Genomic DNA, 13286 nt, shown 5'->3' with positions numbered 1-13286 from the left:
TACTCTTCCATAATTATCCACAAAAGTACATGCTGTACTGTATCAAATTCTCTACTTAAATTTCCTATCATGATCTTGGTCTCACCATTCCTGTTTATAATATCATGCACACTTTCCCTTACTATTAAGACTAATTCCTGACATCATTTTCCATTTACACTATATGCACTATCTTCCATAATTTTTCAGTTTACTTTCCATTCTCTTCTGAAATATTTTCATAAAAATGTTATAATCTGCATTACTTAAAACTAATGATCTCCAGTTTTCAATTTTATTGTATCTTCCCTTTCCCATACAAATTTAAGTATACCATTGCATTAATATTTACATATAAAACCCCGATTTAGCCATGCATTCATAATATTTTTTCTGCTAGTCCAAAAAATTCTTAAGACAATTATCCCAGTCCATCTGGTCTTGAACCAACTGCAAATTAACTTGTCTAAGCACCTTATCTAATTCATATAAGGACATTTCATTTTCTAATTCTTTATTTTTTTGTTCTGTTATTTTTTTAACATGACGTTATTTTGCTTTACCTTCTTTGTATCTTGAAACATTTTTCTTTACATAATATATTACATTATTCATAATTTATTCCTGAGAAATTTTCCCTCTCCTCTATCATCTTTTTGTTTCTCTCATTTTACTTATGCAACTCAAATAAGCTGATACCGTTTCTTGTTTACCTTGTAAGTAATATCTTTGCTTAAATAATAATTCTTTAATTTTCTCTTGATTATTGCTATAAATGTACTGTTCCATCAGATGATATTCTCTATCATTCCTTTCCAAATCCTTTAAAACATCTATGTACATTGTTTTATAATTAGTTTTTTTTCTGCTTATTTTGTATCTGACTGCCATTCCAAATTTTCTTTGAAAGCAAGCTACCACTTGGACCAGTGTTTATAATACAGATTAGTGAAAATGTTATCTTTCCATAATTCTGTACTTATTTTCTTTACAGTTTCATCCTATAATTTCTCATTTATTTTTTGTATTCCTTTTCTGAATCTGATATACTCCTTATTTTCTCATATTTCTATCCATATGGCTGAGTAATCTGAAAAGTGTCTCTCCCTTAGCTATAGTCAAACTTTGCGATATAACAAAAATTGATTTTAGTCTTATAAACACCTTCACTACATGTGCACAAATTATTATTCCAAATCTTTAAGATGGCACATTTTATAACTTCAAAAATTGTCTTTCCATCATTTCCTCTCTTATTTATTTCTCTCAAACCACAATTACAATCCTCTAGTAATATTATATTCATATTAATTTTACATAATCCAAAATTTTATGAAGCAAATTTTCTCTTTCTTTACTTGTAACATAGACATACAATGCTGCGATTATATATACTTCATTATGCCTTCTGACATCTACTATAGTTAATCTTCCCATCAATAAAAATGTTACATTCAATATTTTCACTGACTTCCTCAAAGTACAAGTATGCCAGAACATAATTCTTTTCCTAGGCTCAATATAGTATCTCCTCCCCAAAGTTTCTTTTTTTTATAATCTCTCTTCTTGTGTTGAAAAGTTTATCTGTCTGATTCACAAATGGCCAAATCTTACGCAGGAATAGTGTAGCAGCTCTTGCATGTAATATGGCTGTTGTGCAATCCAGGATAGGGCTGTTTTATGTACATGAGCAGCCCTATACTGTTCCTGCATAGAATTCTGTTCAGTATGCAGATCACCTCATTTGCTGGTGAAAACCACCCTCACCCCCATTAATGAAACCACCAACAAAAACTACTCCAAAGCCAACTTCATGCTTCTTAAGACCGAAGTGGCAAACTTCACAACACCCATGCAGACAGAAAACAGAGGTATGACTGCTGAATCTTACACAAATGCAATGTATAAGCATATACACGAGTGCATATATCATGCCATCCCCAACAGAACCAAGACACTCTCCTCCAAAAAAGCAAGCCAATCTGGTGGCCCCCTGCCATAAACAAGCTCTACAACAGAAGGAAGAAGCTGTTGCAAAAAAGAGTAAAATCCCAGGATTGGAGGACCTCCCTGTTCAGTCTCAGAAAGAAGCTGAGATCCCTCATAAAATCCTCCACAGCCAGTTGGTTATCACATTGTCCATTTCTCTTGCGCAAACCAATGCCGGTAGATGATCCACTTTTTTTGTTAATAAACTGACTGAGTCAATTTAACAAGTTCAGACTCTTGATTCATAGTAGTATCATTTTCATTACTATTAATATTGTTGTTTGGTGTACTGACTGTAATGACTACAGAAGGCATTATTGGTACACCAAACAACAATATTAATAGTAGTGAAAATGATCCTACTATGAATCAAGAGTCTGAACTTGTTAAATTGACTCAGTTTATTAACAAAAAAGTGGATCATCTACCGGCATTGGTTTGCCCAAGAGAAATGGACAATGTGATAACCAACAATAGAGATGAATGCAGGGTGCCTTTATCTCAGACTTATGAAAATCGTACCTCTCAGGAAACGAATACACGAGTTATGACACAAGGTATGGAAAATGGACATGAATCAGTTACTGATGCACCTATTTTAAGTGAATGGTTAAATGCACCAACTTCCCTGCAAACAGAAAATATATTTAATACAAGTAATTTAGGTAGCTCTTCTTCAACGGATATGATAGTCAACAATTTAGATATCCTTGACTACAAATCATTGAAATTGAAAAAACTTACAAATTTCATTTTTTCAAGAGTGTTTAAGGAGACAAGTACCTAAAGGACTTAGAATCTGGCGTTACCCAACTGGGTTAGTGAGAAATTCACCCTTTCATTTGGACTTAATAAAATTGTTTGATAAGCAAGGACTTGAACTGTTACAAATGTTAATAAAGCACTATCAGCTTATGGTTGAATCCCTTGTAAGGGAAATAAACATTATTGATACACAAATTAAAAACAACCAAGACTTTGGAAGATACAAATACAAGTATTCACGTATTTTTTTAGTATCGACAGTCAAGTTTTGAAATGTAAAGCAACTAAAAATAAAAAATTAGAATGCGATAATATAAAATATAATAATGGTTCGGCATATCCACCCCCACTATTGTCTCAACAGCGGAACAACCAAGGTGACGTAGATATAAACAACTCAAATCCTAGTAACGGGTTTTCTGAAGATGACGAAAACAGTGACGATATAGCAGGTGACGTAACATATGCTACAGTGGTTCAACAACCCTCAAATGGACCTGGAGTGTTAAGGCGAAGCGAACGTATCCAGAACCGAAGGAACGGCCCTCAATGGAAACAACAGAATAATTGTAATTATAACACTTCAAATTACCAGCATCCTGCAAATTCAAGTAACCAGAACAGTAATCAACGGGATTTCCACCAAGGTGGTTACAACAGGAGATACAACTATCAGAACTGACAACAGCATCAGAAATAACCAAAACACTAGGTATTCCACCTACTATAACTGAGACTGAATTGGAAGGTGAGGAACATGTTAAAATAATAACAAATGCTCCACACCTATGGTCACCCCCTTGTTGGTCAGGTCAGACCATAAGCTAATCACCCTTAACATCGACATCCCACCCCCACCCCCCAGTAAGGAAACCTCCATAAAAAACTTCTCCAAAGCCAACTTCATGCTACTCAAGTCAGAAGTTACAAACTTCATGACACCCATGCAGACGGGAACTGAAAGTTCGACTGCTGGGTCCTACACTAAGGCATGTACGAGTACATCCACTCATGCATGAATCGTGCCATCCCAAATAGAACCAAAATGCTCTCCTCCAAAAAAAGAAAGCCAATTTGGTGGTCCCCTGCCATAAACAAACTTTACAACAAAAGGAAGAAATTATTGCAGAAAAGTGGAAAATCCCAGGATGCAAAAAACTCCCTTACCAGCCTCAGTCAGAAGCTGAGATCCCTCATAAAATCTTCCAAAGCTAGTTACGAAAATAAAATTGCCAAAGATTCCAAAGACAACCACAAGGCATTCTATAACTATGTCAAGAATCTAAATGGCAATGCTCAGATCTGCTCTGAGCTACAACAGAATGGTATTAAATATACTAATCCCAAGGATATTGCCAGTATCATGGCAGATCGATTCAGTGCCAACTTCACCCCCCTCTCACCCTCTAAATGGCCCATCTCAATACCGGAAGATTGCCAAATTCCGGAAATAACGGCCACACAAGTGAAAAACGCACTCTCCAAATCTAAGAATACAGCATCCAAGGGACCAGATGACATCCCGGGCTGTGTACTACATGAACTACAAAATGAACTGGCACCTCATCTAAGTGTCATGTTTAATCATACCCTCACCTCAGGCTCCGTGCCCACTGAGGGTATGCTACAATTATCCCACTCCACAAGGGGGGATCCACCTTGGATCCCGGGAACTACTACCCCGTCAGTCTGACGAGCCTGATTTGCAAGACCATGGAACGTATTATCATGGAACTTATAAATAAAGACATTGGCAACCTTAAAACACTGGACCCCACCCAGTTTGGGTTCGTGAAGGGCCGATCTTGTCTCCTGAACCTGATTGACTTCTTCAAATCAGTATCCAGAGCCGTGGACGAGGGTGGACTACACAGCCTATCTATACCTCAGCAAGGCCTTTGACACCATCCCCCACTCTGGAATCATAGATAAACTTACTAAGCTGGGCATTAATCCCTACATCACACGATGGGTTTCCAACTGGCTTACTGACAGAACCAACACTGTAAAGGTAGCTGATTCCAAATCCAGCTCCAGACAAGTGACAAGTTGAGTACCTCAGGGTTCAGTCCTGGGACTTCTCTTGTTTGGCATTTACTTCTCTGAAGTACAGGCCAACACTAAGGGACTCTGGTTAACAAAGTTTGCAGATGACTGCAAAATGGGAGCCATTATTGAATCCCCAAATGATGTGGAAACTCTACAAAAGGGCCTTACAGAAACATATGCTTGGTGCCAGAGCCATGGGCTCAAGCTCAATGCCAAGAAATGTATAATTATCCCCTTTGGGAAAAAACATGTACCAGTGAATTACCACATAGGTGGCAGTGCACTAAACATCGAAAGTGTGATAAGAGACTTAGGGACCCAGGTGGACAGTGGTCTCACCTTCAATAACTAAATCGCCACAACAGTCAGGAAATCCTTCTATGTGGCACACCTCATCACTAAGGCTTTTCATCCAGAAAAATGGAGGTCATTGTCCCACTGTACTCATCCCTCATTAGACCCATTATAGAATACAACACCCCATATGGTATGTACCTCTCAAGACATCTGCAACAACTGGAAAGGCCACATAAATACCTTACTAAAAGAATTGCAGGCCTAAAGCAGATGCCCTATGCTGACCACCTTAAAAAACTCCAGCTATACTCTGTCACATATTGTCTACTCTGAGGCGATCTCTGCTTAACATACAAGGCCATGTCAAACCCCGAGCTGTTGGCCATGCTACACTTAAAGAAATCCCAATCCCTCAGAGCCACACACTTCAGGGATCTAAACCTTGTCATCACAATAAACAAAACATGCTGGAGGGATAGGTTCCTGACCCAGAGACTCCCCAGACTCTGGAATAGACTGCCCATACATGTCAAGCAGAGCGCCTCTTTGGCCCTCTTCTGGAAAAATTGCAAGTTGGTATAGGTGAAGGTGTGCCCTTAAAAAATAAATCTTTAAAAAAAGAAACCCTCTTAATTTTAAAGTATGGTACTTTAGAGCCTCAGGAACTCAACAAGGAATTTAACTGGAATTATGTGATTTAAATTTTATGCTTAATTGATTAACTGTCTTGTGCAATATGCTGTATTTGAGTAAAGAGTGTTTTGTAGTGTTTTTACTCTTGGAAGGCTGGGCAAGCCGAGGTGCTGTGTTTCATTAAAATTGCTTACTTCTGGAATTGGTGGTCTTGGTGGTATTTAAACATTTTATTTTTTGTTGTTGTTTTAAGTTGTATTATATGTCACAACAAACCCTGTTACACCAGCAATGTTCTTAGTTTATAACTGCAATATGTCAATATTGGCCCTGTGTTTCTGCCTCTGACCTCCAAGTCTGTCACCCTTTGTTCATATGTCATGCAGTAAGAGGTGGATATATATATATATATATATATATATATATATATATATATATACAGGATACCATTATTTACTGACATAATTCCTGATATCAATCCAGTGATAGATCAGACTGCCAGACATGTAAAGTTTTCGAGGCCTAATATCTAAGGACAAAACCTGGACATTCTGTTGTAGTTTGTACAGCAGTGAGGTCTGTGTACTTATAGTGATTGTTGATAGAGTGTGCGCATTATGTAGCCGTATATTATGATTATGTTACTTGCCCTGTGTGCAGAGTGGGGTAGATGTCAGTGTTCTTGATCCTGTTCTATCCGACGTTGCATGCTGCTCCAACTTCTGACGCTATCAGCCCATATGTTTGTAGGTCCAGACTGAGACATGTCCCATACCACAGTCTAGCATCAGATTACACTGTGAATTGGGCCAGTATATGTAGAGTTAGTGTGTGCGTGGCAAACATGATGATGACAGTTGTTCACACAGTCCATATACTGTGCTATTACTAAGGCTTACCATTATTTGAATATGACTTTGTTGAGATTGGTTCTGGGTATGCACTTTCACACTGCTGCTGTTACACACCTGTAGTGCCTGCTATATTTGCAATTACATGTGTATTCCCCCATAGGTAAATTGGGTTAGTGTTGTGGCAATCTGCCTGTAGTGCAGGCATTGCTTGGTGACATGCCTAGCAGCCCAGTGTTTTTAACCTAGTGTGATGTTATGTTCAGATATTTGGCAGATGTACTCTTGCCTAGCCACCATACATGTTGCGTATGTCCGAAAAAGCAGTGGACTACTGTGAAGATGTATGTCACTAACTGGTGGGAAGTATGTGGCGTGGGACCTCTGCTCCTCCAGTTAATATGTGTTAGAACAGACCGGAGGGTGTGAATTCATCAACTGCGCGAGCTTATCTAGTCCAGTATGTGTGATATATCCCCATTTTCATGGCATTAAACATCCCCTTTGTCAGGCTTGTTCCACATTTCTTGAACTAAGAAGTTCTGTGTAAAACTCTTGACAAACCAGATTGCTTCAGACTGCCAGTGTTTATTGCTCATATTTCTTCTGTATTCCACAGGATCATTACTGTGATTTGTGTGGTACTTCACTATGATGATTTTATGATGTCCATTTGTAACTGATGGTGGACATGTCAGTTTCAGAAGAGCCTTCCTTCACAACAGAGGCACAAAATATATATGTGTGTGTGTGTGTGTGTGTGTGTGTGTGTGTGTGTGTGTGTGTGTGTGTGTGTGTGTATGAATATGTGTATATATATATATATATATATATATATATATATATATATATATATATATATATATATATATATATATATATATATATATATATATATATATATATATATGTATCTGTATCCTTTTATATGTAAACATGAGTGTTGTATGTACCTTCTCAGATGTATCCCACCATATTAATCTGAAATGTGCATATTCACATATGAGAACATGACTGATTCAACACTATTTTCACTTACAAGTACTAAACAATTGTAGTAGTCAAAGCAGTTGTTCACTACTATTCAGTATGTGTATTGAATGATATATTTGAAAAAGTAACAGACATTCTTACAGCTCAGATGGCTTAATGGTTATGTCCTGTGACTATAGTGTACAGGGTCCTAGGTTCAAGACCTCCATGGGCTATTTGTTTTGTTGCTGGGCAGAACAAGTGCTGATGGAGACAGGGTGATTAAGGTGCTTTAAAGTGGCTTTAAGCAGGTTTGCATGAAGCTAAGCACTGCTAACGTATGGTTAAACAAATAAGCGCTTACACCTTGTAGCCTTCGTTTACCAGTGCACAAATCTGCTTAGCATTTATCTTGAAGTAATGCTCAAACCTACTAAGCATAGCTCAGCCCTGGTGACCAGCGATCACATTCTAGTCTGATAAAATAGCAGGGTAATGACATATTTAAGAAGTGTATTTAATTTCCATTATATAACATGCTTCTATGTGCTGTCATTACAGTTGCAAGAGGATTGAGTATACTGTACGAGACACCTGGGTATACAGGTGTAGTACTACCATCTTTTCTCTTTGGATTTGTTTCATACACGTACATGGGTAGTATCCCAGGTTATATGCAGTCACACTTGCATGTTACACCAGCTACAGTGCACTGGTTGACAGAAATAGTTTAACACATATTGTATCAATACGTTAGTACTTTCAACAGTGCTTTTTCAAGTAAGAGTAGATTGCAGATTGCAGTACTGGAACCATACACCCCTGCATACAAAGCTGGACTCTGAGTACTGAGTACCTTGTTCTTGGTGTTTGAGCTGTATACTTATATGCATCTCCTGTTGGATATTGATCTGATATGTTGATATTAACTGTAGACTATGTGTTTTGGACATGTTATTGAGGACTGCTGTCATATAGTAATGGCATACCTTTCAGTTTCAGACATGTTTCTTGCAAAACATTCATCCTAATGCATAACATGTTGGATATCTTCTTACTGTCTGTCCTCTGTACAGATGTGCAGATGTCAGGTATTGCTACAGCCATACCATTATGTAGGTTCCCACATTGTATTGTGCTGTAGGCTTGGACACTGCCATTAGTTCCAAAATATGGGACATTCCTTAATGTGGGCTTGCCCCATTTCCTTGCCTGTGTGAGGGACATTACTGAGGCATTGACCTACAGATTCACATACAGTGGGTGGCAAGGACATGTGGATACAGCCAACCAACATGGGGGACATATCCCCAGATTCGTGAACAGATTCTATGTCATCAGTGCTGTTATACACATGGTGGATTGATAGATTAACATGGTTTGCGTGGACATGCATTTAGTGTGTGATGTCACGACTCACAGTGATATGTCTCTGACATACTTCTCCACTGGGATGCTGTCCACAGACTGGCCACATATCTGCCCGTTATGTTTTGTGAATTCAAAACGCCAAAAGCTGCGAGTAGATAACAAATAAAACCACAGTTTGTTGAGAAAAAACACCTTTATAAACAACAGCAAAGCTTTCGGGTAGAAACCCTTCTTCAATACTATTACAAAATTCAAAAACCAAGTAGGTTTAAATAGGAGTCAAAAATAATCACATGACAAGCAGCCCTGAAAATCATGTGACAACATATAAGTTAAAAAACAAGTTAAAAAACAAAATTCACATTCAAAAGCTAACAAGCACATATGTAACTAGCTAATAAAAATAAAAATTAACAGCATAGCTTAGTTTGTTGCAGTTTAACAAGAATAGGTTTCAATGTAACAGTAGAATTTAAACCTGGAGAATGGTCAGCAGCTAATCTGAGTATCCATTCATATTCCTTGATCTCAAGTAGATTATTAATATCCTCACCTCTTAATGTTGTATGAAGAATATCTATAACTCTGAATCGGAATCTATGATCGGGGCCACATATGCTTATATGCTTATATAAAGCATTTTTATCATTTGTTCTCCTGATCACAGATTTGTGTTCAATGATATGTTCTTTTAGCTTCCTTGTTGTTTTCCCCACATAAAAAGAGGAGCACACAACACAGGTTGCCAAATATATCACATTAATACTAGCACAACTAGCTAATAAATCAAATTTATATATTTTTGCCAGTCAGCGGATGCTTGAACACATTGCTGTTAATAATAATAATAATAAGCATATGTGGCCCTGATCATAGATTCAAATTCAGAGTTATAGATATTCCTCATACAACATTAAGAGGTGGGGATATTAATAATCTACTTGAGATCAAGGAATATAAATGGATGCTCAGATTAGCTGCTGACCATTCTCCAGGTTTAAATTCTACTGTTACATTGAAAGCAATTCTTGTTAAACTGCAACAAACTAAGCTATGCTGTTAATTTTATTTTTATTAGCTAGTTATATATGTGCTTGTTAGCATTTGAATGTGAATTTTGTTTTTTTAACTTATATGTTGTCACATGATTTTCAGGGCTGCTTGTCATGTGATTATTTTTGACTCCTATTTAAACCTACTTGGTTTTTGGATTCTGTAATAGTATTGAAGAAGGGTTTCTACCCGAAAGCTTTGCTGTTGTTTATAAAGGTGTTTTTTCTCAACAAACTGTGATTTTAAGTTTTGTGAATTCACCAGACAGTTAGTGTCCTTGGTAAATCAGTTGTGGACTCTGGAGAATGCATTCAATAAATACACACATCTATGGGTATTACCGATGTCATATTCCTCATAAAAATGTTACAACAAACTCAGTGACATTTGCAACTGTCTCAATTTATGACACCAATATGTCAAATCTACCCCTGTGTTTGTTCCTATGTTCCCACCTAGTTAGTGAGTGAGGAATGTTATCAAAGGCTTTGGCCAGATCAATGAAGGCTGTATGTATCGCCTTGCCTTCATCCACAGCTCAGGTGACTGACACCGAGAAGTTGACCAGGTGAAATGAGCAGGTATGACCTACCCTTCACAAAGGTAAACTGGGTGGGATTCTAAGTCTGCAGATTCCCATATCCCTGTTTATTAGGTGCATGATGATTCATTCCATAGCTTTGCCTAATAGACTTGTCAGGCAGTTGGGGTGGTATTTCCCTGGATCTGTAGTTACACCTCATTTGTGGAGAGGGGTGACTGTGGCAGTGTATAATTCAGTAGGGACAAAGCCTGAGGTTAGGCTGTGCTTGGACAGGGCACACAGGTAAGGTGTCAGGTCACTCTGTAGTTCATGTAGAACACAACCAGGGATATTCTCAAATCCCATAGAAGCTGTATCCTTGGCCTTGGATAGTGGTATTTTAACCTGTGCTGCAGTAATACTGGGTGCCTGGTGATGTACTGGTATTGTGATTGGTCTTTTGGGGGGAGGGGGTTAGGGGTAATGTTTGTACTCAAGATGCCAGCCAGTATATTGGCAGTATTTTATGGCTCAGTCTGGAAGGTTCCATTGTCTAGCAGCTGAGAACAAATCTTGCCATTGCCATGGAGATTCTTAACATAACTGTATGAGACCTTGTGGTTGTCTTCACTATGTGCTCCAATTTTGTTCTCACAGCTAACTTTGTAGTATTTAATGAGGGATCTCAACCTTCAATTGAGGCTGATAAGTGTTGATTTTCAGTCTTCAGACTTCACGTTATTCCATATTGGTTCGCTCCTTCTGTTGTACAGTGTCTGTATGGCAGGGGACCATCAGATCAGCTTCCTTTTTTTGGAGTTGAGGATCCTGGTTGTAGTGGGTATGGCAGTACCCATGCATACATGTTCATAGTGCATTATTGTTTGATTCAACTGACATGCACCTAGTGTCCATTTGCATGACTGCCATGAGGTTAGCCACCTCTATTGCTATGAGGCCATATTCAAAATTGGAAAGACTTTTCATGGTGGTTACCTGTACAGGGGGGCATGGGAGGGCCTTGGATTTCCAAAGGTGATTAATTTGTGTTCAGATATAACAAGGGGGGTTGCCTATTGGTGTCGAGCAACAGTCGCCCATGTTAGGAAGGACCAGGTTGATGTGATGGTTATGTGCATTGGTACATGATTAGCTTTCCCAGTTAATGGTGGGGTAGTTGAAGTCAACCAGTATGAGTGTTAGGTTGGACAATATCGTCCTCCAGGGTATTTAAGGACATGAAGTGTGAGTGTTGGGACATGTTTGTGGATCTATTGCAGGCTACGACCTGAACTATTGTCCCACCCAATGTTAGCTATGCTTGCAGGATCTGTAATGCAGAAGTTGGTCAGCACTTTGGAGGTGTGTGCCTCCTTAAACAATATGGAAACACCACCACCTTTGGAGCTTCAGTCACAGTTCTGCAGCCAAGGGATGTGGAATGGGTAATAGGCTGTTAGTGCAGGGATTCTTCCTGCTGCCTTTAACCAGGTCTCTGTTACAGCACAGATGTCATAGTTGCCCATTTTAAGGAATACATCCAGTGAGTGCATTTTCAGATGTAGATGTATAGTGTGCAGCAGCATGACCCTCATATTGCATGTGTTTGTAGCTGTTGTATATTTTTGTATACATATATATATATATATATATATATATGTGTGTGTGTGTGTGTGTGTGTGTCTGTGTATGTATTCACTTTTCTGTATTTTCTGTAGGTGGATATACATGTGGCTGTGTGTGTGTGTGTGTGTGTGTGTGTGTGTGTGTGTGTGTGTGTGTGTGTGTGTGTACATATATATATATATATATATATATATATATATATATATATATATATACATGTTGGCAAGGAGCTCCTCCATTGCTGTAAGTGGGGCCTCTCTGGCTGGCCGCCCACCAGTAGCGGAATGGTCCCTCGGCTCCGCAGCAGCCCGTTGCCATTCCCGCTGAATCTGGTCAGTTGCTTTATGCCTGACCTGTTCGTACTGTGGCCAAGGTGTTCACTCTCTGTGTGAGGTCTTCCCAGAGGGCTGTCCTCTCCCATTGGTGTTGGTGACCCCAACTGAAGAGGATGTTGTAGTGTTCCAGGATGGCCTCCGTTATGGCTGCTGTCTCCTGGACATCATAGGCTGGAAGTCTCTGCATCACACCTGAAAGATAAACAGGGAAAAACACATCACAGGACATCAGACATTGTGCATAGTTCTTTACAGAGACATCTCACTAGTAATGAGTATCTGTAGCCACAACATTACATCAAGTAATACTCCAGTACCTAGCAGAATTGTATGGACATTCATAGCATTATGTGTAAGCAGACAGTTTGCACCTCATTAATGGTGAGGGTAGTGGTGCATGTGGTGTGCATATCCTTCTATACTGATGTTGAGCCGGGGGGGGGGTGATGTTTGTCCTAAACATGTCTGAAGCTGGTCATCTGTAGCTATGGTGTGTGTGTGTATGTGCTGTGGCTGACCTCCATTACAGGGTGGGTTGGATAGTTGCCAGTGAGACCACAGACATATGTGGGGTTGGCCTTCCAATTGCCCTCAGTGGATGTGTCCTATTTATACTCATACTCAGCATTACATGAATGCACCTGTGACTTACTATGCTCAATCAGACACAGATTGACATGCTGCCCAGATGGTGACTGCTCCTACACATATGATGGTGGAATGAAAAAGTACAGGGGAATATGGAGATAAAGGTGTTGCCAAAGGAAAAGTGGGATTGACAGACAGATGTAGAGAGTAGACATGAGTATAAAGAGATGGGGGTGCATGGCAAAGAGAGTGTTG

This window comes from Protopterus annectens, chromosome 8.part0 (assembly GCF_019279795.1).
Source record: "Protopterus annectens isolate FY-2018-M chromosome 8.part0, PAN1.0, whole genome shotgun sequence".
NCBI classification, from domain to species: domain Eukaryota; kingdom Metazoa; phylum Chordata; order Ceratodontiformes; family Protopteridae; genus Protopterus; species Protopterus annectens.
Note: the sequence above shows the minus strand (reverse complement) of the source record.